Here is a 27,146-nt window from a genome sequence, read left to right as displayed (position 1 = left end):
ATAACATCATTTAACAAAATATTGAATATCAATTATTTTGATATGCAGGAATTGCACTAAACATCGGAATATCATATATTAATATGGTATTGAAACTGAAATATGTAACAAATTTTAGTATTCATAATAATTATTTAAAGTAACATAATCAGATATTTAAACATTTGATACAAAATAATTCAATCAATGTTGCATTAATTCGTCAAATTGATGTCGTAATGTAGCGATATAGTAACGAGAATTTTTACTACTAAAGTTAATCTAGTCAAGTTCAAGAAGAACTTACTAATTTTAGTCTTTACTTCAATAAATTTTTAATATTGACTATTAGCTACCACTATTAGTTTCTCTAAAAAAATAGAAATCAAAGCTTTTCCTGCTTCTTAAGTAATTCTAACATAAATTTTATTTGCTTCTATGCCTCCTATCTATCTCCTTACCAAATTTCATTTAAATCTGTTCAGTAGTTTAAGCTTAAAGGGGATCGGCCCACCTGAATTTTCCGATGGGAATGTGTCATTTTCCCGGGGAAAAAAGTAGCCTATGGCCTTTCTCGCGTATCAAAATATCTCCATACCAAATTTCATGCAAATTGGTTCAGTAGTTTAGGCGTGATTGAGTAACAGACAGACAGACAGAGTTACCTTAGACCACACTTATAAAAACACAACCATACAGAATTCTATAAATATATTTCATCAAGTGTGAAGTTAGTAGGAAAAAATATAAAAATATGCATCACAAGGGTGCGGTATATTCTATAGGATAATCTCTAGAGTACAGTTCTAGCGAGAGCTTACGAAGTTTTGTCTGGTTATCTGTGAGAACTAGAATTTTTATAAGCTTATTTATAAACTGTTTGGCTAAAAGTAATAATAAAATAGTTAATAGTGAGATTTATTTTAAGCATTTTTTTTTGTCTATTCAAAATATCGTATAAAATAAAGGTCTCTATATTTTTTCTCTATCGATATCATAATATAGAGAAAAAATCTAATAAAACTTCATTAAATATATAACAAGTCCAAGTGAACACTAAGCACTTAGTATTAAGCCCGTGCACCGAAATCAAACCTTTTGATGTGAAACATCTATAGGCTCACTTGTAAACCGAATTGTTGACGTGGCGACGCTTGCCATGGCGACGGGTCGCCACGCTATACACATCCATAGGCTCACTTGTAAACCGAACGATGTTTCACATCTGCCAGGCGTCCCATGACGGCTCACATTTTTTTAATAAATAGCACATTTAAATAATATGTAGTAAATAATAATGTCAAATCTTTTTTATTTCTTACTTTTCCGTTTTTGAAGTCGGTTGTTTTAACGCAGTTATTTTTATTAGTGAATATTAAGCTTTCCGTGCGATTAGAGCTTTTTATGAAAATTAAGCTCTCCGTGTGATTAGAGCTTCTTGTGAAAATTAAGCTCTCCGTGCGATAAGAGCCTTTAATGAAAATTAAGCTCTGCGTGCGATTAGAGATTTTTGTGAAAATTAAGCTCTCCGTGCGATTACAGCTTTTTGTGAAAATTAAGCTTTCCGTTCGATTAGAGCTTTTAATGAAAATTAAGCTCTCCGTGCGATTATAGCTTTTTTGAAAATTAAGCCTCCGTGCGATTAGAGCTTTTTGAGAAAATTAAGCTCTCCATGCGATTAGAGCTTTTTGTGAAAATTAAGCTCTCCGTGCGATTAGAGCTTTTGTCAAAATTAAACTCTCCGTGCGATTAGAGCTTTTTGTGAAAATTAAGCTCTCCGTGCGATAAAGAGCTTTTTTGTGTATATTTAGCTTTCCGTGCGAATAGAGCTTTTTGTGAAAATTAAGCTCTCCATGCGATTAGAGCTTTTTGTGAAAATTAAGCTCACCGTGCGATTAGAGCTTTTTGTGAAAAATAAGCTTTCCGTGCGATTAATTTTTGTGAAAATTAAGCTCTCCGTGCGATTAGAGCTTTTTTGTGAAAATTTAGCTTTCCGTGCGAATAGAGCTTTATGTGAAAATTAAGCTCTCCGTGCGATTAGAGCTTTTTGTGAAAATTTAGCTCTCCATGCGATTAAAGCTTTTTGTGAAAATAAAGCTCTCCGTGCGATTAGTTTTTTGTGAAAATTTAGCTTTCCGTGCGAATAGAGCTTTTTGTGAAAATTAAGCTCTCCGTGCGATGAGAGTTTTTTGTGAAAATAAAGCTCTCCATGCGATTAGTTTTTAGTGAATATTAAGCTCTCCGTGTGATTAGAGCTTCTTGTGAAAATTAAGCTCTCTGTGTGATTAGAGCTTCTTGTGAAAATTAAGCTTTCCGTGTGATTAGAGCTTTTTGTGAAAATTAAGCTCTCCATGCGGTTAGAGCTTTTTTGTGAAAATTAAGCTTTCCGTGCGAATAGAGCTTTTTGTGAATATAAAGCTTTCCATGCGATTAGAGCTTTTTATGAAAATTAAGCTCTCCATGCGATTAGAGCTTTTTAAGCTCTCCGTGCGATTAGAGCTTTTTGTGAAAATTAAGCTTTCCGTGCGATTATAGCTTTTTGCGAAAATTAAGCTCTCCGTGCGATTAGAGCTTTTTGTGAAAATTAAGCTTTCCGTGCGATTAAAGCGTTTTGTGAAAATTAAGCTCTCCGTGCGATGAGAGTTTTTTTTCTGAAAATTAAGCTCTCCGTGCGATTAGAGCTTTTTTGTGAAAATTTAGCTTTCCGTGCGATTAGAGCCTTTAATGAAAATTAAGCTCTCCATGCGATTTTATGCGGTTAAGTGAAGTTGATCATACATTTTTATTCTTATAATATTATGATAAATCTATAAACAATAATAATCTCCCTCAAGTAGTCATTATATTTAATACAGAGTCTCAAAATAAAACTCATCTCTATATAAATATAAACGGCAAACATTTACTTATAAAAACTACCCCTAAACATATTATTTTAAACTTTTACTACCATAGTCATTCATCATAGGGAAATACTGACTTTCGTCACATAAAAATATACTATCATTGATAGGTAGGTTTAAATTAGATAGCCATTGATAAATAAAAATTAAGGTACAATTTAGATATTAAGGAAGCCTTTGACACATCAAAATATACGCAAAAGTAATAACCATTGATATACAAAAATAAAGGTACTAATGGTGCCTTTGGACACATGAGAACATACGCAAAAATACCATTGATAAATAAAAATTAAGGCACTAAGGGTCTCCCCTGTCACCCTTGGTTCCTCAGTGGTACTCGGACCTCCGGCCGGAACGGTCGTGCGGTCGTCGCGGCGAGTTGTACGTAAATATATCGGAGTGTTGTGAATGTGGAATGCAATGTAGTGATTTGAAAGGGTAAGTATATGTAGATATGAGAGTTTTGGAATAATTTTTGGTTGTTTAAAGTTAAAATTACAATAAGTTGCTCTATGTCTCTAGTTAGTTTATAATAAGAAGGATGTTAGGAAAATACACCGGAAAATTATTAGAAAAAAATATGACTTTAATTTATTTATGGAGTTTTCACGTTAGAAAAATAATATTTTCCTTTATGCAAAGTAAGAATTTGCTATTTTTATAGGCTTCTTAAAATATTATTTGAATAATTGTAAACTTTTTCCTAACTCATGAACTTTAATTTTAATGTAAATATAAAATTTTTAATTTTACTTTAATTTTAATTCAATGGAGCTTAGTTTTTCACGGTAGTGACGTAGTTGTAGGAATATTTTTTCAGTTTTACATTAGGTACTTGGGATGTTAATTACCTCTATAGAGATAGAGTCAGAGATTATTATAAATTACATAAAAATAATTTAATTTTCATAATAATAAGTTTATTTACAGCTTTCGTTATCGTTTTTTATTCAATAATGTTTTTAAATATTCAAATAAAATTTAATCTTCTAATTTCCATATATTCGTTTTATTATTTTGAGAAAATTTTGTCATTTACCTAAAAAATATTCGTACACATTCGTACCTCATGTATTTGACTTTTACGTAGCCATTCCCAACTAGGGATGGCAACTACACAAACTAAAAGAAGAGACAATTATAAATACGAAAAACATTTGTAGCTTTAATTTATTTAATAAATTACTATACAAGTACGTAAATAAAATTATAATAACTTATACTATAAGTTTGATAAAAGAAAATTGAAAGAAAATCGGTTTATTAAACCTTTGCTAGCAAATACGACGTAGCTTATAATAACACCACGTAATACAAGATCTATAAAATATACAACTTTATTTCAGAGGGAGTAGTAACCATATATTACTGAATCGAAATATGAACAGGTTTCATATCGTAACGTTTTAAAATAATATTTTAGTATACTCCTTCATAAAAATGTGCAAAGAAAAAAGGAGGTACTAATATTCTTCAAATGCTTATTAGCTTTCTTCAAAGTCTTCAATACTTTACCGTAACACAGTTAATTACATTAAATAAAAATTATAAAAGATATAAATTATTTATCTATACTAATATTATAAAGAGGAAAGGTTTGTGTGTATGTATGTATGTATTTCACGCATAAACTACTGGACTGATTTTGATGAAATTTGGCACAGATAATCTTTAGACCCTGTTAAAGAACATAGGCTACCTTTTATTGCGAAATATGTACCACGGGCGAAGCCGGGGCGGACCGCTAGTTAAAGATAAAACATACCTAGAATACTGAAAATTTCTCACAATACTCAGTATGATGATACTTCGTCATTGTTATACAAACAAAGAACTGATGTATTTTTCTGATTAATCTTAAAATTTTCAGTCATTTTTAAAGCTACTCATTATTTTGATGAATACATGATTATACTTTATATTTCACAGACATTGGTATGAAAAAATACTGTTGTTATAAATCTTAAACAAATGGATCAACATATTTGCAGTATTATAAAATACCTTTGATAGACAGAGTTCCAAATACGACGATCAGAAAGAAAACTGGAGTTATAGACATAGCACTTAAAGTGTCTAGGCAGAAATGGAGATGGGCGGGCCATGTTTGTAGATTAAGCGACAATAGGTGGACCAACAGAATCTTGGAATGGCGTCCTTGGACCGGGCGAAGAAATGTTGGACGTCAGCCTGCTAGGTGGGCTGACGATATAGTGAAGGTATTGGGAAGAAAATGGATGCGGGTGGCGAAGAACAGAAAAGAATGGCGTGCCCATGAAGAGGCCTATACTCAACTTTGGGTTTAAACGGACTGAGAAAGAAAGAAGAAAGAAAATACCTTTTGTTTTAAAGCCATATCCAGCAAAAAGTAAATGCCGTATTAATTTATTGATTTAGCAAATATTCGATAGTATTTAACACAAAATCTACTGCATCAATTTAGCTCTAAAATATAACAAACTTCATATACCTTATCATCTGACCAAAACCCTAGTTTTTCCAGAACCTCCCAGGCAAATAGTGCTAAATTAAAAGTTTTGTTGTATAGGAGTATTTTAGGAAAAAACTACTGAATCAATTGACTAACACTTTCGACACATTTCATATACCTTAATACATAAAATCACATTGAACCAACATACCTTAGATAAATAGCTCCGCAAAATATACTAAAAGAAAAAAATCTAATACTAATTAGGTAGGTAAATACAGCCCTGAAATAATCAACGGAGCAGCTGCGTGCGGTTAAGTCTGGCCGATAGGCTTGATTAGTCCTACCAACCGTAGGGTTTATTTCCTAGATAAGGTTCTTTAGAAAAAAACAGTTTCCAATCCCTCAAGATTTCTAATTGGTTGAATCTGAATACTTTTTATTCTAGGTTTGAAGCGTATAACGATTAAAGGTTTTCTTATGATATGTATGATACACATTAAAAGCAATATATTATGTACCTATAGTAAATATTCTAAGAAATACAGTTTGTTAGTTTCTAGTGGAGAATGAATGTTTTATTTTTACGCATACTTTCCCTTTAGAGCATCTAGGAAAGAGAGTCCTGGGTTATGTTGGCCTCCAAACGCCTAGAAGACTATTACCACCATTTAAACACTGAATAATTTTATTTAATTGGGTTCTAATGTATTTCTAGAATATAACTGAAAATATTCGCTTTATTTAGCACATGAGATAATACTTTCTGGAGCTATAAGTACTATCATATTGACTAGAATAAAATTTATGTAGTGTTACTAACTTAGGTAAGAATATTGTTACCAATGATGTTACAATAAATAAATGAATTATTATTTATTAAAGTGAAACTTTTATTACATCGTCTCAAACTTTTTGGTCTGTGTAGCGCATGTCGCGTGTATCGCGGCTGCCGAGTAGGTATACCTACTCGGCAGCCGACCGTCACGCGACATGCGCTACACAAAGCAGTGTTCGGAACCGTTCGAACAGTTTCACTTTTACCGTGGTTTCATAAAACCACACAACATTTTTTATTACATATAAACGTGCTAAAAATACACTGATACATAAAAATAACATAATATAAAGAGATTTGAGTGGCATAAATAGGCATAAGGAAATAAAATATTTTTTATGTACTTTATTTATATTTTTCCTCCTTTTGACATAAATAGGTGAAACTATGTGTATCTAATATATATTGAAAGCTAAAACTCTTCGCTGAAAGCTAAACGCCCGGAAATGCTCCGAGCGTCTGTAGAGCGCTGTAAAAGCTTTTGAATGTTTATCGTTATGGAAGAGCTTATCGAATTCTGCTCAGCAGCTATTCTTGGTAGAGATTTTGTACAAATATTGTACAGTACAATGTGGTATTTGAAATCTACAAAGGATAGGATAAATAGTTTTATGTTTTCTGTAATTCGCTTCTGAATAGTGCATTTAAATGTTTCGTATGGTGAACAAAAAAGAAGAGCACATTTATGTTTTTTCATATCCATTATATATCTATACTTCTATATTATACTATATACTATAATATTATAAAGAGGAAAGGTTTGTAATTATGTATCTATGGTTTTCACGCATAAACTACTGGACCGATTTCAAAAATTCTTTCACCATTAGAAAGCTGCATCTTCACTGAGCAACATGATAGGCTATATTGCATTTTCAAAAAAATTTGAGATCCTTATCAAAATTGCAATAATGTAACCCAAGGTGTAAAAAATTCCTTAATAAAAATTCTGTTATCGCGTGCGCTGCGGAATCTATTCCTTGAAGTACGAGGATGGTTCTTATGAAAAATAACGTAAACATGTAGGTACCATGGGCGAAGCCGGAGCGGACCGCTAGTCCTATATAAAATTTATATAGCGCATGCAATTAATTATTTAATAATGGTCAATAAACTTACATTGGTAATAAAAATTAGGTAAGTATTCCGAAGTTTTAGGGGTAAATTTCTGCATTTCTTATTTCATATTTTAATAACCAGTTCTGAAATATGGAGGGAAAATTTCAGACCATATGGACCTGTAGGAATACATCTGACAAGCATCTTAAGTAAAAAGTGAATAAATGTAAGTCTAGCATCCTGTGTAATAAGAATTATTATATAAAAACAAAAAACCAAATTTATGTAGCCTACGTCATTATATAAAACACTAGCGGTCCGCCCCGGCTTCGCCCGTGGTACATATTTACGTTTTCTCTACATAAAAACCATCCTCGTACTTCAAGGAATATAATAAAAAAAGAATTATCGAAATCGGTTCAGCCGTTCTCGAGTTATGCGCTTACCAACACATTTTGCGATTCATTTTTATATATAAAACATAACACTTCTTCTGTCACACTGGGATTAAAAGTAAATAAATAAAAATTGTCTTTCTAACAAACAACTTTACATTATTCCGACAATGGCTTGTCCATAACTCATGAGAAGCACCAAAATTCCAATTTCCCTGTTTATTTACGTTCGACACAAATGCCTTGAACAGTGAATTATATGCAATATCTATGGGCTACCAGGTGGCTATTAGGTATCAAATTGCAGAAATTCGTCATACATTATTGCATTCAGTTGATAATTATGCGATAACCACGAATTATCCGTGTGCATTTTGATCTAAGTGACATTTTGTGAAGTTGCAAACCAAATGCTAATGCATTCCATTAAAATTGTTCGATGCTTTGATGAGATGACTCAGTGGTTTTGGTGTGGTGGTGGAAATGAATGTATATTTGAAGTGAATCTTCTTTAGCCGCGTTGAGAGTAACATTTTCTAGGTGGCGTCATGGAGTAAGGCCACAGGTATGGCGACGATTTTGGTATCTTTGAATCTCGTCAAAGAAGTTTCACTTCTGACAAGCGTGCTCCGCACACACGCCATTTTCTATTTTGTTTATTGCAAAATAAGAAAGCTTATTATTATGAACGTTGTAAAAATTAATGAAAATAATATACAACAATTCCCTTAAGGGTTATAAAAATGTTGAACATCCATTGTTATAAAAAGCCTTCATTAATTATTATTAAGTTATTGCAAGTTACACGAAGGATACAATGCAGTGAATTAGCCTTTGCTGGTCGATAGAGTAATTTTCTTATGCAAACTACTTTATTATAATTATAGAGGAATTAAAGTATTTTAGAAGTACCTTAATAAGTTACTCTATTTAACACTAGCTGTGCCATGCGGTTTTACCCGCATTGTTCCGCTCCTATTGGTCTTAGCGTGATGATAATATTATGATATGACTTCCTCGATAAATGTGCTGAGAGACCGACCGAAGACCGAAATAATTTTTCAAATAGGACCAGTAGTTCCTGAGATTAGCGCGTTCAAACAAACAAACTCTTCAGCTTTATAATATTATATAAGTATAGATAAGAAATGGATAAAATGTTCATTTTTGATATTCCTTACATCTTATATTAATTTGTGACTTCAGTAATATTATTGAGTTAGTACTTATGTGTTTCACTTTTGCAATGCATATAACGTACATTAAAAAAATCTGCATTATAATAAAGAAAATAAAACCTATACAAGCAAAAAAACGCGTATTTACATTTATATTATGTCTTAAATATTTAAAGCTACTATTAAATAAACATTAATATATTATCAATAAAAGAGAAACTAATTCGAAATTGTTAAGTGAAAAACTAATAGCTGAACGTGACCAAAGTAAGTGTAGGACGATTAAATAACCGTTTTATTGTTATTTCTCTGTGGAACTGTGAACTTTCCTAATGGCAAAGTTGGGGTCTTACAAACCCTATTCATGGCCATTTATGGACATTTAATTCAACTACAAGAAGTTAGAAGGTACACTAAGTGGCTTTAAAATGAGGTTTTGTAGGAAATATTATAGTGAAGTCCCGTGTCCCCTAGTGGGGTAAGGGGCAGATGCATTATTCATACATTTGTTTCACTGATCGATTTTCTTTAGGGACAAGTAGGTGATCAGCCTTCTGTGTCCTGCCAGACCGAGACATTTTTTTTTTCTTCGTCTCCACCGGGAATCGAACCCAGGACCCCTCGGTTCTACGCTCACGCGTCAACCACTGTATCGGTCAATTAGGGAAAGCTGGCATGTTCACAGTACTCACACTTATGCAATTTCACTTACAGTATGTTCAAAAATAAATGCGACTCTAGTTTCATTTTAGACTTGAATTGTAAAATGGGTGCGTTGTAGATATGTATATGCAAATATAATTACTTATGAAAGCTCTCATAATTTACCTGTAAAATTATAATTTAAAAGTAAATCAATTGATGAAGTTAATTATTTATTCTAATAATAATCAATTGGATAAAAGTATTAATAATCATTCAATTATCAAATAATAATTAAATTCCTGACTTTGGTCGAGTAAAGATATCTAAGAAATATTATATTTGTAGTAAGTACGTAATACCTACCAATACGCGCTAACAAATATGTGTTACATGTTTATTGTATAATTTTCACACTATTGGTTTTAATTTTAAACTCAAACTCAAACATTTATACAATTAGACTTCTTCTAGAAGCACTTTTAAATCGTCATAACAGTTTAACAGTTTTAACATTTACCACCAATTCAGAAAGCAGTATCTATAGAGAAGAAGAAGAATCTATTTAATCATAATCGTAATCTTCTACTTCACTGTAACTTTCATCGCTCGAAGAACTTGATGTTTCGTTGTCGGAATTTCTTAATGTTATTATAAATGAGTCAGTGTAATTATCTACTTTTGGTTCTAATTGAATATATTTTTCCTCATGTTCTCGCGTCTTTCTCCAAACGTCACTAAACATATCCAGACTAATAGCATTTGCTTCCTTTCTAAATAATTCTTACACAGTTTTCAAGTTAAAGTTCACATTTTGTGATGCTACTTTCCCTTTAATTATGCCCCATAGTAACTCTATTGCGTTGAGATCTTTGAGGATTGCATCAAGTAGGTAAAAATTGTGTATAGTTTGGCTTATTTTTTTTAATAATGTGATAACTCTGATTATTAATTAGTTATTTGATTTTTGAAAAAAAAAAATGCCGATTTTAGTCTAAATTTATATTTTTCTAACAAGATCCTTATCATCCAAATTTCCACCTTGGTGAGAAAAATTGACATTTCTAATGAAAATGAACAAAAAATTAAATGATTTTATTAAATACTGTAAAATAGTCTATAATTCTTCCATTTACTGTATCACAAAATTCTTCATAGATTTTTAGATATTCGTACTACACCAATTACATCACCCTGTATTTATAAACAATTGCAAAATATGACACATACATAGGCCGGGAGATACTGACACAAAATTTCGGGTCATTTGTAACAGAATGGCGGTTCTACAGAGGTATTACGCAATGACTAAAAGAAAAATGATGGTCAGAACTCAGAACGCTGGTACCGGCGGACTAGTCGCGTGGGCGTTAGTCAAACTCGTCGGATAAATAGCGAAAGTCAAACGATTTACAAATCGTTTGACTTTTCCGCGGTATGGCGACCATTTGGAATCGTCCGAAAAGTATGGCATGGCAATTTTAGTAAATGGCTGCACGACGATGGTTACCTGTGCAAAAGTGAGCTCGGTACAAATGGTTGAATTGTTTTTTTTTAAATCAACGCATTCACGTCGGTATGGCGGACTGTAAGTCACATCGTAACTGTATGGCATGACACTACCGCCTACATCTTTTTTAAGGGCTATCGGTAAATTCTAAAATTTTTGTGTTACAAATCGTTGGACTTTCGCTATTTATCCGACGAGTGTGACTAACGCCCACGCGACTAGTCCGCCGGTACCAGCGTTCTGACCATCATTTTTATTGCACGCCTCATAAGCGAAGCGTTGAGGTGGGGTACTACTGTCACTTCGCGCAAAACATCTGATTTTTCAAACTTAAAATGTCTTTATGTATCATACATTGCACTTGTAAGATAATACACACATATTAAGAAAAAACACTATTTTTAACATTCATGATATTTTTGATGTCATTTTTGTTATTTAAACTAGTTAAAAAACAGTTTAAAAAAGTTCTGTCTTGGACGTCCGTGTGTCTGTATGTGCGGAGGATTTTCTTGTTAACACGATAGCGACCGAAATACTTTACTAATCGAGTCTTTTTTTTTCTCTTACGCTTGAGTATGCTCAGGAATAGAACCCTTTCATTTTTCAGGGTCTGATTCGATGTGGTTTAATTGTTATTAAATAAACAAAAATAATTATTAATAAATAATTATTAAAAAAAAATTATGAGGCGTGCACTTTTGGATTTTCCAAATTTTTTTTTGTCATTGCGTACTAAGACCCCTCTAGACCGCCATCCTGTTACAAATGGCCCGAAATTTTGTGTCAGTATCTCCCGGCCTAACATGTGCAATGTGTAAATGTGTTGACGTTCCAGCTCTTCTTAATATACCTGTACCAAGGAGGCGGTCAGGAAATATTATGATTAACGTAAAAATGTATGTTTTTACCTTTATTGATGTAAATAGATGCTTACTTTCTACCAAAACACCGCTGTAGATAAATGTTAATAAGTACGTATTTTTGTATGTTTGGTTAACAAAAATGTCTAGTCAGGTGTTGATGATTTTAGCATTGAAATATATTAGGGACCTTACGTCTTAAGACACCTTTTTTTCCTTATGTAAACTAACTTGAAGAAGATAAAACTTGAAATAAAATTTCTTGAGAAAATGTTAAAAATACGCAATGCATCCGGTTCTAAATATAACTGCGCGTACAAAAAAAGGCGTATTACGTGAATTAAACTAATTTACCAACAAATTTTAGAGCAGATTACATTCGCTATCAGTTAATGTAATTGAGCCCTTACCGTTACGGTAATTATAAATTAATGATGGTTTTACAGTTACGCAAAACTCTGGGGTGGCTGGAAAAGGTTGCGAAGTTAGCAGATACAAATTTGAATAGATAACAGGATTTTTAAATATAAAATGTATTTACATCACTAATTGAAGGCATGTAAAGATTATGGAACTTATGTAGCTTTTTGTACAAGATAATTTTTTTAAGCTCTTCTTTTTAAACTATATATAATGAAGATACCATCTATTATAAACTGTATTTATATCTATGTCTAAAAAAAAACTACTTCTAATTGATATTCAGTGTCATATGTTTGAAAGAGCACAATTTCTTTTTTCATTCCTTTAAAAAACGCTAGATTTAATTGCATTATCAGTTTGAACATGACCTATAATAATTGAGGTATTTATTTCCTACTATACTAGGATATTCGTAATGAGATCAAAGAGTTTTGAAACTGCCCTAATTACCGTTTTAGCGAAGGTCGACACTTCAAATTCAAATATTTATTTAGGCTGTTTTTCGACTTTCAAACACACCCCGAATTTTCCTTTTGTATGTAATATTATATGGTTATTTTAAGGTCTTATTGTAGCATTAAAAAAGCTGCACATACTAGCTTTTCGACCGCGATTTTCTAAAACCTAATAAATTATAAACTAAAACCTGCCTTTTCAATCACTATATCTGTTCGGAATAGATAAAATAATTAAATGGTCACACTGATAGAAAAAAACCCAAAATTGTGCATAATTTTAATTCCCTAATATATTTTTCAACCCAGTATTTCCACCAAATTGAAATTTTCACGTGCGAAATTATTTGGTTTATCGCAAAAGTATAAATATTTTTATTACATAGCGGTTTTATTCATATTTATTTTATTTCAATCTCAAACAGTTACAAAATAACCTCAAAAATTTAGCTTCATAAAAATAACTTCAAATTCCGTAACTGAATTTGTTTTGCTGAAAAATATATTGAAAAAAGAAATATCTTATATAATATTATTTAATTTTTATATAGATCCGAAAAAAATATCCGAACCAAAATTTATTCCTTATAAAAATATGGATTTTATTAAATTAATTTTTATTAAAGAGCAAGATTTCAATTTTCAAGATTCATGTTTCAATTCACAAATCTAAGCCAAAATGATTACTTAAAATCACAACATCTGAATTAATTTATATACATACTAGCGGCCCGCCCCGGCTTCGCCCGTGGTACATATGAAAAATAGATGTTGGCCGATTCTCAGACTTACCCGATATGCACAGAAAATTTGATGAGAATCGGTCCACCCGTTTCGGAGGAGTATGCAGACGAATTTTATATATAAGATATTATCTAACATACATTTTACAAACCTCTTTACAATATTACTGCAAATAAACCATAATATTATTATATACTTCATTCCACATCCTTTCATTTACTTGCACTTTAAGCAAATAAGGAACATATTTAAATAATAAAATAACAGCGAGCACTGCCGAGTACACGTGTCAGAAGTGAAACTTCTTTGGCAAGATTCAAAGATACAAAAATCGTCGCCTTACTCCATGACGTGACGGTATTGCCATGACGCGATCTTGAAATTTTAAAGAAGCGTCTAAAGAAGAAACATCTTATCAGAATTGGGTCTACACTGCCAATATTTGTTCTAAACTTTTCCAGAGTAACCATTTTGTTTTACTTTGCTCGTATTTTATCACACTTCGAATAAAACGTAATTTTAGATATTAAATACTTTTTAATGGGCTCATTTTACCCTTTTTGTAACTTTTTCAATTTGTTTTAACGTGTGACATTTTTGGACGTGAAATAAGAAGGGAATTATTACATTAGGCAAGCATTAGGCACATTGAAATGGCTTGAGTTATATTTAAGTTTGTGTATGTAATATCCTTATTTATGTGCCTCTAAAGTACAGTAACACTAGCTGATTTAGTAAATGATAGGATATTTTTAGTGAATAATGTTTGATTTAATATTAAGGGCTGATTTTTGAATCCTTGGTTAAAACTTATTCTTCGAATAATGTATAAAACTACCATTTTAAAAACGTATTCTAACTGTCCGTATAAATTGACAGTTCTCGTGACATTTTAATATTATCGTGTAATACTTTATTGGACGGATAAGTTTTAACCAAGCATTGAAAAATCGGCCCTAAATATGCAAAAAGAATAACAACTTTACGTAGATATCGAATAGTATAAGGGTGCATTTAGACCAAACGAACATAGAGCTAGAGCAAGAGCATTATTTCGTGATGTTTTAGTGTAAACGAAGACTCGTATTCAGTGTGGTTCAGTATTAGAACATTGCATAGAATCTCTTCGCACGCACTAAGAACAACGAACGGATGCTCTACGACTGTTTACACTTAGAATTTGACATAATGGGGTTAAAATGAGCATTCGCTCGTTTGGTCGTCTAAATGCAATAAGACAATATTATATCGATTGATGTATAGATACATTTTATAAAAATAGTTAGACAAATTATCATTATTTTTGGTTCGGGAATCTATCGATATTATAATTAACTAGATTTCCGCCCGCGGCTTCGCCCGCGTTTTCAAAGGAAAACCCGCATAGTTCCTGTTCCCGTGGGATTTCCGGGATAAAACCTATCCTATGTGTTAATCCAAGTTACCCTCTATATGTGTGCTAAATTTCATTGTAATCGGTTCAGTGGTTTTTACGTGAAAGAGTAACAAACATCCATACATCCATACATCCATACAAACTTTCGCCTTTATAATAGTATTAAGATCGATTGATCTATAGCTACATTTTATAAAAATAGTTAGACAAATTATCATTTTTTTTGGTTCAGGAATCTATCAATATTATAATTAATATTATTTACCATTTTACATTGAAATACAAACGTTTGTCACATAAATAACAATGTAAATAAATTAAAACAATATCACATACAATCGCTAGAGCAATATTTCAATGTATTCGCAAGCCGCAGAAATAGCAATTAAGTAATACAAGCCACTCTAATTGTTTTCGACTCATTTAATTGGTAACGTTGTATAAATATATATTTTATTTTATAGCACAATATATCTTGGTTGTGGCAATTTGTTTGATGCTGTTTTTTTTAACATTTCCAATAAAAATTTAAAATTAGCTAGGTGAGCTTGACGCACATAAATGATATACAGATTAAAATATTACTATATTAAATGGTATAAACATCATTGTGTTAATTATTATTTATTGTTTTGTATTTTAATACATTTTTTTTATACTTGGTAGTTTATTCTATCAAGACCAATAATTGTAAATTTTAAGTAGAATTATAAAGTTTGTATGTGATATTATTTTTTTTATTTCTGTCTCTTTATTTCGCTTCTAGTCTTGAATCAAACGAAGTCGAATATTTTTTTATCATATTTGTGCGGAACCCGCAGATATTATTGCACTGATCGGTTTTTTATTGTCTTTCATATATAAATATAAATTATATTATTATAAAAAATAAATTTAAATTACCATAATATTATAGTAGTAAGTGAATTAACGTTAGCAGGTGAAGCCACGAGGCGCAACTAGTTCTATATTACACCATTATATAAAGCAACAGATGAAGAGAAATTTAAAACAGAAAGCTGTTAAGTTTTTATCATAAATTCTTTGAGGAAGAGAAATGGGTTTTTAAATGAACCGTTTTCTGAAACAGCTCGCTATTTGAGACTTCAAATACAATTTACATTAAGAATTAAAATTTACATATTAGAATAGTTATTAGAAGAAAAATAGTTTATACGTAAGAAAGTTCTATAAGAACTTATGTACATATTTATAGGAAAAATTATTCATACAAATTTTAGCTCCTACACATACAAAATTTCGAATTAAAATCGTTCGACTATAAAGCCAGTTATTAATAATAAGGTACTGAATTCCAGTTTTTCTTCTCTATGAGCTATAATTGTTGTATTACTTAGAAAATGTACTTAATAATCTATCTAACACGAAATTACATTTTCTCGGCAAAATAAACTTCCTTGATTAATGACGCCATTTATTATTTTAGTCACATCTGCGCCTCTTATTTTGTCGCGCCAAAAATCTTATCAAGGTTAATTTTAGAGAACGAATGAAGTTAGTACAGATGGCAAATTAATTTATAAGAAAATCATATTATTATAAACGTGAAAGTTTGTAAGTATGGACGGATGTTTGTTTGATACTCTTTCACGTAGAAACTACCGGATGAATTTAGATGAAACTGTATAGGAATATAGGTTATACATCAGAATAACAGATGCGCTATAGAAATACTGGACTTTGCACGCGGATTCATCCACGGGTGAAACCGGGTGGCATAGCTAGTAAGAGTATACATAATATGAAGACTACATTAATGAAAATACGATAGGAAATAAGAAAAAGTGCAAAATAACATCACTTGCAGAGTGTTAAGGTTCAAAATTTCGTGCTATGGGAAATCTCGACGCAAAAACATACTGATATTTTATAATCATGCTTTATCTATGACCTTTTGATATTGATATTATTAAATATTTTTACTTCTGCATGACTATGAGGTTCTTGGAAAAGATAGATAGATAGATAAGATCGCAAACATTGCTCTTTTAAAAGTAAAAAGTAAAAGTAGAATGATATATCCTTCTTTTAATAATTTTTTCCCTTCACTACAGTACTTTATTTTATGGCATGTAATTTTTAGTTCATCACATTTCATATTTCTTCATAATATTTTTTAATTTAATCATATTTTAATACGATTATATCTAAAAATGTATTGTTTTAAATTTATTTGAAGTTTCACACAAAGTTTCATTTATTCGCCTCAAATTAATTCCCAAATTATATCAGAGCGCTATCTATAACGTCTAGAACTTTCTAGCCCTTTCAGTTAAGCTGAAATGGTTAAGCCTCAAACCCAACGTATGAAGATGAATGGGTTAATCCTATTCTAAGGCTTTGTAGAGTGTTAATGATATTAACTTGATAAATGGCATCGCTAAGCAATTAAAGTTGCGTGTTGTTAATTAATTTTGTAGATTTTTGTGTCTGAGACATAAAATGTTCTAAAAATTAGCGTGTGGAAAATTTTCAGATATCTTTACTAATATAAAGCTGAAGAGTTTGTTTGTTTGTTTGAACGCGCTAATCTCATGAGCTACTGGCCCCATTTGGAAAATTATTTCAGAGTTGTTCAATTATTCAGACTGCTAAAAATAATATATTATTTGACCCGAGGAGATCTGCAAATAAATCTTGGATTGACGGAGATTACGGTTAAATAGTAATTAGGATTTTCTTATTTCTAGTCATTATGGATCTTCTTAATTGGAATTTCTTACCAAGGTAATTTATTCTTATAGACTTGAGATACTAATTTTATTACAATTTCAATATTATTTATAATGAATTTGCGTTGTTTTTTGTTACAAATTATATTTTTTTTTTTACTTTTGAAACTCAGAATTGCACTAGATAAAAATATTATATCGAATTTCCGTAAATTTTGTGATTATGAGGACTAAAGATAAAGAATAATTCATTTATTTATGTTAATTCAGTTAAATTAATTTTAAAAAGTTATAATAAATTAATATCTTGCACGACGGTAAATTTGAATTTAACTCTATATTTATATGCATATAAGAAACATAACACTTAACCTAAAAAAATAATAATAGAGACCAAAAAGAAACAAAAAGCATTTAAAAACAATAATTTATTGTATGTACACACATTTGACAGTATCATTAATCAAATTAAATATGTGGTGAGCCGTAGTACTTTGTGGTCATTGTTTTAATATTAATAGTCATAGGATGTCTGTAACCGATATATTGAAAAATAAATGAATTTAAGTAACTACTACTACTACTAACTGCTTGTCCCTGGCTTTGCCTGCGATGTCAAGAAATATAATGCCTTTGTAACTTGGTAAAGCTGTAATGTGCTAAATTCTAATGGTAACAGAAAGTAACATCGGACTAGGAGTTTTTCAGTTAAAAAAAACGAAGAAAAAAAGAAGTCACGTGTCAGAAGTGAAACTTCTTTGGCAAGATTCAAGGATCGCAAAATCGTCTCCTTATTTTATGACGAGACGGAATTGCCATGAAGCGACCTTGAAATTTTACTCAACGCGCCTGAAAAAGTTTCACTTGAATAAAAAATGTAATTTTTTATTATATTTTTTATAAATTTTATCTAAAGCATTGTAATATTTTCACTCCATGTTTTTCCGTTTGTTTATCGAGATACAGAGCTAAATTATTACAAAAATATTGATAGCGTGATCCAAACCCATCAATGCTTTATTAATTTCCGCTACCTATTATAGACTAGAGTAGATAATTTTTGAAACAAAAAAAAATCGCAGTCGGATGAAACCCATTAGAAAAGGAGGGGAATATGATGAAAATTAAAGGAAAAATAAATTACGGTCAATCCGAGTTCGGGAAAAGGGAGGGGGGAACTTTTAAGAGAAAAAAATGGTTTCTCTTGATTTCCGACAAAACTACAAGTCCTACGGAAAAAAGTTCAATGGCAAAGTTGTAGATAATAAAAAGATCTACACCTTTTGTATTGACAATTTTTTCACATAACCTCAAAATTTAGGTGAAAAATTCAAAAAACCAAGTTTTTGGTTTTTTATTTATATCTACTTCAAAATTTATTTTTTTTCTACGAAATTTGGTGGAAACTTGCTTTATTATGTCCCAAATACACTGTAATTTATTTGACTGAAAATATTAATTTTTTCGCCTTATTTTGAATTAATACCAAAAAAACAACCTAATTTTCAATCGAAAAGTCACCCGTCAAAATATCAGCTTTTTTCAAAAACTTGGGGAGCCTTTTATTCATTGAAATCTCTACTTTCATATGGTGTAAAAAAAATAAACATTACCATAGTAAATGTTCTCAGAAAATGCATACAAACAGTGTGAAAATGAGCTTTTACTAAATCAGGCACACTTCTCAAACTACCTGAAATGTTTTTATCGACATCATTTTGCTTTTGAATATGCTGTAAAATATTATACTTAGAACAGATAATTTTTTTTCTTTTGAAATATTACCGAAAAGCCGATACAATAGAAGATATAGAGTTCGAGAAGTGTGCCTGATTTAGTAAAAGCTAATTATGACACTGTTTGTAAGCATTTCCTGAGAACATTTACTATGGTAAGGTTTATTTTTTTACACCATATAAAAGTAGAGATTTTGATGAATAAAAGGCTCCCAAAGTTTTTGAAAAAAGCTGATATTTTGACGGGTGACTTTTCGATTGAAAATTAGGTTGTTTTTTTGGTATTAATTCAAAATAAGGCGAAAAAATTAATATTTTCAATCAAATAAATTACAGTGTATTTGGGACATAATAAAGCAAATTTCTACCAAATTTCGTAGAAAAAAAATAAATTTTGAAGTAGTTAAAAATAAAAAACCAAAAACTTGGTTTTTTGAATTTTTCACCTAAATTATGAGGTTATGTGAAAAAATTGTCAATACAAAAGTTGTAGATTTTTTTATTATCTACAACTTTGCCATTGAACTTTTTTCCGTAGGACTTGTAGTTTTGTCGGAAATCAAGAGAAACTATTTTTTTCTCTTAAAAGCTCCCCCCTCCCACTTCCCGAACTCGGATTGACCGTAATTTATTTTTCCTTTAATTTTCATCATATACCCCTCCTTTTCTAATGGGTTTCATCCGACTGCGATTTTTTTGCACTTTTTATTATTTTTAAAGGGATCTACCCCCGTGTATTAGTAAATTAACAATTTGACTTGTTTTATCAATCAACCTAGATGAAAATAATATGAAGTTAGTAGCTATGCAAATAAGTTAATATTAATTCAATCAAATTAAAGATTTTAAACGCGACTTATTCATTGTATTATTATTATATTATTATTTTTATTCCGACGTTTCGCACACATTGCAGCGAGCGTGGAATCAATTTCTAAATGTATGATAATATTATAATACTCGTATAAAATCACACACAAAAAAAAACAATCATTTTATTTACTATCGAACCATGACCTCTTTGATTTAACTGATCTCCTATTTTAAACATTATAATATCGACCACTTAGCAACTAAACATTTAGTACGATATTATTTTAACATACAAACGTTAGTTACTCGATGTACGATATTATATTTTATTATCTTAACCCAACCCTTCTATATATAACAACGCCTAAAATTCTGTGCCTCCAGTGAATAAGGGAGTAAGACGAGTTATTCCCTTTGGTTATTATTGCACCATTGGATTCAGCTCGTCAAAATACACAACATATCAAAAGGTCATATCTCTAGCTGCGTCCTAACCCATTTTTTCGAATGACCCAAACGGTATAAGTAGGGTGTGATTAACGGTATAAGTTACCTTATCCATCATTTTAGGCAATCGCAAAGGAACTATTCGTCTCGAGTCAAAAGTACCCACGAACACAAAGACGTATGTGTAGTTATACTTTTTGAATAAAGACTTAATTCATTTTGTTCCATCAGTCCTAACACTATTTTAGTATAAACGCATTTGTGTCATTTTTCTAACATGAGCATAAAGGAACAACTCTTTTAGTGTCATTGGTTCAAGTGACGACATGAGACAGTTTGGCATTATTGCCGTGTTGATATTGGTCTATTAATTGAATACTGCACGGAAACAACACACACTATTCCTTATTATTTTTAAATAGTTTTTTCAATAAATCTGCAACAACAAATCTTTATATTTTTAAAAAAAGGTATTTATCAGTTAACTTGGGATACTAATATATTTCTATGGAAATTAACTATTTTTTGCAATAGATATTAAAAATACAGTTAACACATTAAGTGCATTTAATGATATTATACTCTTTGTTTATATAAATACAGAACGATAATTGAATCATCTAAAAAAAAACAACAAAAATGTTAAACTTATATTTTCTTCTTATAATTGGGTAAGTTTTTAAAAAATAACTCGTTTTTAATCTTTTTTTTTTAATTATCTAACTACAATAATCAAGACAATAATACTCTTCTAATACTATAGTCTATAATAGTCGCATAAAAAAAAGTATTTATAACCAGTCTTGACAATTATTATGAATATCGTTTTCTCCGCATATAGTTTTAGCCACTGTGCTTTGGTGATTTGCCTTTTTTATAGGAAAAAATCCGCAATATCGATACTTCTTTGGTCCTGCATTTTTGTAAACATTTTATGGATACTCTGGTACCACATATTTTGAAAAAATTGGGCTTTTGTCACGTAGAGTCTCTTCAAAGTGCGTGCCACAAGTCGTATTTGCATCCAAGGCACCTTCAAATCTATGCTTAATTTTTTCATAAAATCTTTGCGGCTCATTGTATTTTCTTTATTTATCTACATTATTTTAATATCATATGATATAGAAATTGTTAAAATTCTATACCATGCCGTAAAATATCGCCACTGACCACCTATAACTTTTCCTGTATTAACTGAACATACAGGAATATGGTTTTCGGGCTTCTCTTATCTCTTTATACTGCTTGTATCCTTGTTGTATCCTATTGAGGATACACATTGGTATACCACCATGACATTGTGGCGTTGCCACTTTTATTATCTATATTTTATTATCTGTGGCGTTCCGAAACGGAACGCACTTGATCGAATTTTAAATTGATTCGACGATTAATTTTCACTAGAACAATATTAAATACCAATACTCAATGATTGTCTCCTGCTAACCTGTACAGACTAGACTCATTGTGGTGACTGGTGAAACACTGTATAGCATAAACAACATAGTACTGTATTATTGAAAGATCGATTAAAGGTTTACTTTACAATCTACGACTTTCATTATACATGGGTAACAAAACCCCATAACATATTCGGTTTTACTCTGGACAACATCTTCAGCCACCCAATCCCCTTGCTTGAAGTCCAAATCCAGCGGAGGACAATAATCGTCATTTACTAAAATTGAAGGTTTTTCGTCCTAGTATAAAAGTTGTCTGGATTCCATTTTATACTCAATTTATAGTATAATACTATAGATATCATGTGAAACGTGACTTGGAAAAAAATTATTCAAATAAATCACAAAATAAAAATTTGAAACAATCTTAAAAGTTACGAAAAGCCTAATTATACGTCAAAATGACGCACAACATCCTCTTTACAACCAAATTGCGGAATTTACCTGGATGAGCCAACTATGTACTGCTAGGTCTAGACGGCTAATATGTTGGTTCTGGATTTTGCAGCGATTCGATGGTAAATATAGAAGAGTTCATACGTCAAATTAACGTAGATTGGACTTCTAGGGTTAAATGCATAAATACCTAAATTTTGTTTTGTTTTTATTATCTAATAACGATAAAAAAACCCGTTTATTTCATTCGTTTTTCAAGCTACGTGCATAGTTTTTCCACTAAAATGCCTCAATTGAGTCATAAAGTACACAAATTTCAAGCATAATAAGTCACATCATTTCTATAAAACCAAAACTGGCAATAATATAAGTCGTGTTGTGCGATTATGAACATAGTGCATAAGGGCATAAGTCGTTATATTGCAAAGAGTAAAAAAAAAGTATGTGAATACATTGAGTTATTCCATGAAGTACTCGTTCATAAGGCCACAACTACAAAAAAACACGAAAAAAGTATATTTATGGGGTTGTTACAATATGTGTTCATATGTAAAAATATAGTCTAACATCATATCTTACACATACAAGCTTAAAATTTTGAATTAATAAAGATTTAGTATTGATATATAGTTTTTTGTCTCTCCTGAAAAGTGCTGTTTTTGAGTTATTCCCTTATTCACTGGAGGCACAGAATTATGCAAATGATTCTCTATTTGTTTTACTAAAATAGTTAACTCTATGAATAGCATAATTTAATTAAAGTCCTTTTATTAAATAGCTTTTACCTTTGAAACTTCTCAAATAATCTATATACCTATCTTCTTCTTATATATAAAAATGAATCGCAAAATGTGTTGGTAAGCGCATAACTCGAGAACGGCTGAACCGATTTCGATAATTCTTTTTTTATTATATTCCTTGAAGTACGAGGATGGTTCTTATGTAGAGAAAACGTAAACATGTACCACGGGCGAAGCCGGGGCGGACCGCTAGTAGTTATATAAAAATGAAACCCGTTTTCCTTGGTCACGGCATCACGCGTGAACGGGTGGACCGAGTTCGATAATTCTTTTTTTATTATATTCCTTGAAGTACGAGGATGGTTCTTATGTAGAGAAAACGTAAATATGGGCAAACCACGGGCAAAGCCGGGGCGGACCGCTAGTATAACAATAATTTAGAGGTACCAATAATGTCATATTAACATTAGGTACATTTTTTTCTATGTTTTTATCACAGTTTCAGTAGGTTGTCTAGAAGAGATTGTTCCATAGCGACGAGACTTGCATTGTATTGAATGGAGGGCTTTCATTCATTTTCATTTGTTATGAGAAAATAGAAAAATGTGAACACTTTAGTGATATAATAGATAAATGAGATCACGCCATTACCTAGTTATCCAATAATTACATTTTGTCATGCGATTCCTCAACTTATTTTAACTGACACTCGCTAGTTGTAAATAAGTGTTTTTTATCAAAATAAAATTATAGTATGATAATCGATATAACCTTCTATATTCATTATTCAAATATTATAAAATTTTTTGATTAAAAAAATATTAGAATTTCGGTAAATAAAATTATAAATGGAAATAAACATAACTAAAGTTAACATCTATTTAATGTTTTGTTTGTTTGAACTCGCTAATTTCAGGAGCTGTGGAACTGAATAATTTATTTTATGTCGAAACGTCCATTTATTGAGGTTTTCTTTTAATACAGACTTCGTGAAAACATTAGAAGACAGAACAAAGAGGGCAAAGCTTACAATATCACGACACCAACAAAATCTTTACCCTACAAAGCTTGTGAAACAATCACATACACAAAAACCTTCATGTCCCTTCCATAATCGAGTAATAAATAAAACAAGATAAATTCACGCTGAATTCAAAGATACTCGAGTGAAGTCAGGGGTAAAAGCTAGCTTGTATCGGCTTTATGGTTAACGTTAAGCGGTAATACAGAGCTAACGCCTACTGCACAGGCGGTGTTAAAAATGTGGCCATGGACTACGCGTTTTTTAATATTATGTAGTTCCTTAAAAGTAAAGGTACATAACTAACGAAACAAGATTTAAATATTATTAAGTTATTTTGAATTTTTTCTTCATTTGGAAGGTTTGGAATTAAAATTTTAAATCAAAAGCAAGAAAGCGTTTTATGTTATTTATTAATAAATTTGAATTCATTAAGTGTGACTTGAGAGTCTCAACTCTACCATATTGTTACGTTACCTCTAATCTTAAATCAATTAAGTTTAAATATACGCGATTTATCTTGAGTATGGCATCTTGAGTATACTCGTAAAATACTTGTTAAAATATCAATAATCTTTTCATTAGTTATTACTTTTAAATCTTACTTTTCTACGTCTTATAAACAAAGCCGTATTTAGTTAAAAATACCTACTTTAGTAAGGAATAGATCAAACAAACGCTAAACTTCAAACGCTCACTTCATAGCCCAACACTAACCCGTATGTATTGTTTTATCTTTTTCATTTTCCATTTGAGTGAGCGAGCCAAATAGATTTCCCGATTTTGTGATGGGAAATTTATAAAGGTCGAAGGATATTTAGTTGAGGTAATCGAAATACGATAGGTGCCTTTATGTTAAGAAAACTAAGGTTTCTTGCTATTTTGCTTGTATTTTACTCGTTTATAGGGTAATCGAAAACACTTGCCTTTGGCTCAGCGAATCGATTTTTGTTATTTAAAAACTGCTCAAGCGCTACGTAATATTGCTTTTATTTTTTATTCAAAGTCAAGCCGGGCTAAACCGTATAAGTTTTGTGTTCAATGATATATTTAGAAACTTTTCATATAATACTCACTGTCCTCCCCAGCTACGCCCGTGGTACATGTTTGCGTTTTCCCTCCATAAGAACCATCCTTATGGAGTATTATAAAAAAATAATTAACGAAATCGGTTCAGCCGTTCTCGAGTTTTGCGCTTACCAACACGAGTTTGGTGATTCATTTTTAGTATATAGAAGATTAACAAAATATTTTTAGGAATAAAAGCTAATTTCCAGACATGTATTTATTTTTAGAGACGCGTTAAAATAGTCATATTACATAGCAGCTAGAGTAAATAATATAGTTGCTATTAACCACCAGTTTACCACAATTTCTTAACGCAGTTTCTACATAGAACAGCCGGCAGTAAACTTTTTAAACTTTACAATTCATATATTATAGCTTTTTATATGAATTATTTTTAATCTTCTTATATATAAAAATGAATCGCAAAATGTGTTGGTAAGCGCATAACTCGAGAACGGCTGAACCGATTTCGATAATTCTTTTTTTATTATATTCCTTGAAGTACGAGGATGGTTTTTATGTAGAGAAAACGTAAATATGTACCACGGGCGAAGCCGGGGCGGACCGCTAGTTTTTCATAAAAAACGAATACGATTAACCGGACTGATAGAAGCATAAGAAGTAACAATTATTACCCCTATATTTCTAACAATACTACCTTTCCCAGCCTCTCGGGAGGAATCTTAGAAAATTTACAACCCATTGAGATCAAGCGTCTTTATATCTAAAGATATTCAGCGAAAAATCACAAAATTCCGTTCAAAAAAGTCACATTCTGAGCCAAAACACGTTCGAAGCTACGGATAATCGTGCCATTACGAAGATATCGCTAGGAGAGGCTTGGCTAATAATTTCTGGCAGAATCTACGCTTTCACCGCCTTTGAAAAACTGAGGTTTAACACATAAGTTATATTATTATTGGAAGGGTTATAGGTAGGATACCTACATGAGACATCCTGTAAGGATTTTTAACATAATATTTTTTGACGTGATAACGTCTTATAATTCGATAGAGCCGGTTGCACACATGAAAAAACATGACTCATGCGGCGTTACCTCGCTCTGAGGCGTTCCATGAAGGCTTGAAGTGCAAGCGAGAGCGCGGAACGAGCGACAAAGAAGCACAATCGGTCTTAAGACGTTGTCACGTTCAACTATCGTCAGTAAACCGACTTTACAGACTACCAATTTTTTAACAAAAAACTAAATCACGTACAAATTATCAGAACTGAAAAGCACCTTTTAATTACAAAAATAATTATCAAGATCTTTCCAATTGTAATACCGACAACCATATTTTTTTCTTTTTATACTTTTTATTGTTACTTTTAAGGAACTGCATTTTATAGTACAGATTTTTAAAGAAACATAATTCTCTTGTTCTACTTTTATTTACTTATGTTTAGATGTTGAAGTGAAACTTCTTCAGGCGTGTTGAGAATAAAATTTCAAGGTCGCGTAATGGCAATACCGTCTCATCGTGGAGTAAGGCGACGATTGTGGCTTTAAATTTTGGCAACTGCACACACGCTCTTTTATTATATTTTAAAACTAAAAAGGTATATAAATCTGTCAGCTGGTTAAACCGGGTCAGCTCCACTAGTGTCAGTTATTATCAACATTGCACACATCAACGCGTAACAGAATTTATAACCTAGTGTTTTATAAACTGACATATTTTAAAGTATGATAGAATTTATTCAGTGGGATAACACACAGATGTGAAGAAAAAACAAAGAAAAGCTCTTGTAATAAAATTAAGCTTTTGTAAAGTAAGACTGTATTACAAAATATCCTTAACTTTTGCACGCCTCATAAGCGAAGCGTTGAGGTGGGTACTACTGTCACTTCGCGCAAAACATCTGATTTTTCAAACTTAAAATGTCTTTATGTATCATACATTGCACTTGTAAGATAATACATACACACACATATTAAGAAAAAACACTATT

At 31.1% G+C, this 27,146-nt stretch overlaps 1 long non-coding RNA gene across 1 annotated transcript; it reads left to right on the top strand.

Annotated features, from left to right (window-relative positions):
- Positions 1 to 11,663: 11,663 nt before the first annotated feature.
- LOC149903190 (uncharacterized) lies at positions 11,664 to 22,989 on the top strand. Its single transcript, XR_016457429.1, has 2 exons — positions 11,664 to 11,793; positions 22,624 to 22,989. It is a non-coding gene; the product is annotated as an uncharacterized LOC149903190 (long non-coding RNA).
- Positions 22,990 to 27,146: the final 4,157 nt, after the last annotated feature.

Source organism: Colias eurytheme, chromosome 13 (assembly GCF_061535395.1).
Source record: "Colias eurytheme isolate Ceu_HAF_F1 chromosome 13, ilColEury1 Martin Lab GWU primary, whole genome shotgun sequence".
Classification (NCBI taxonomy): Eukaryota; Metazoa; Arthropoda; class Insecta; order Lepidoptera; family Pieridae; genus Colias; species Colias eurytheme.
The sequence above is the reverse complement of the archived record's forward strand: the minus strand, read 5'-3'. Positions and strand labels throughout refer to the sequence as shown.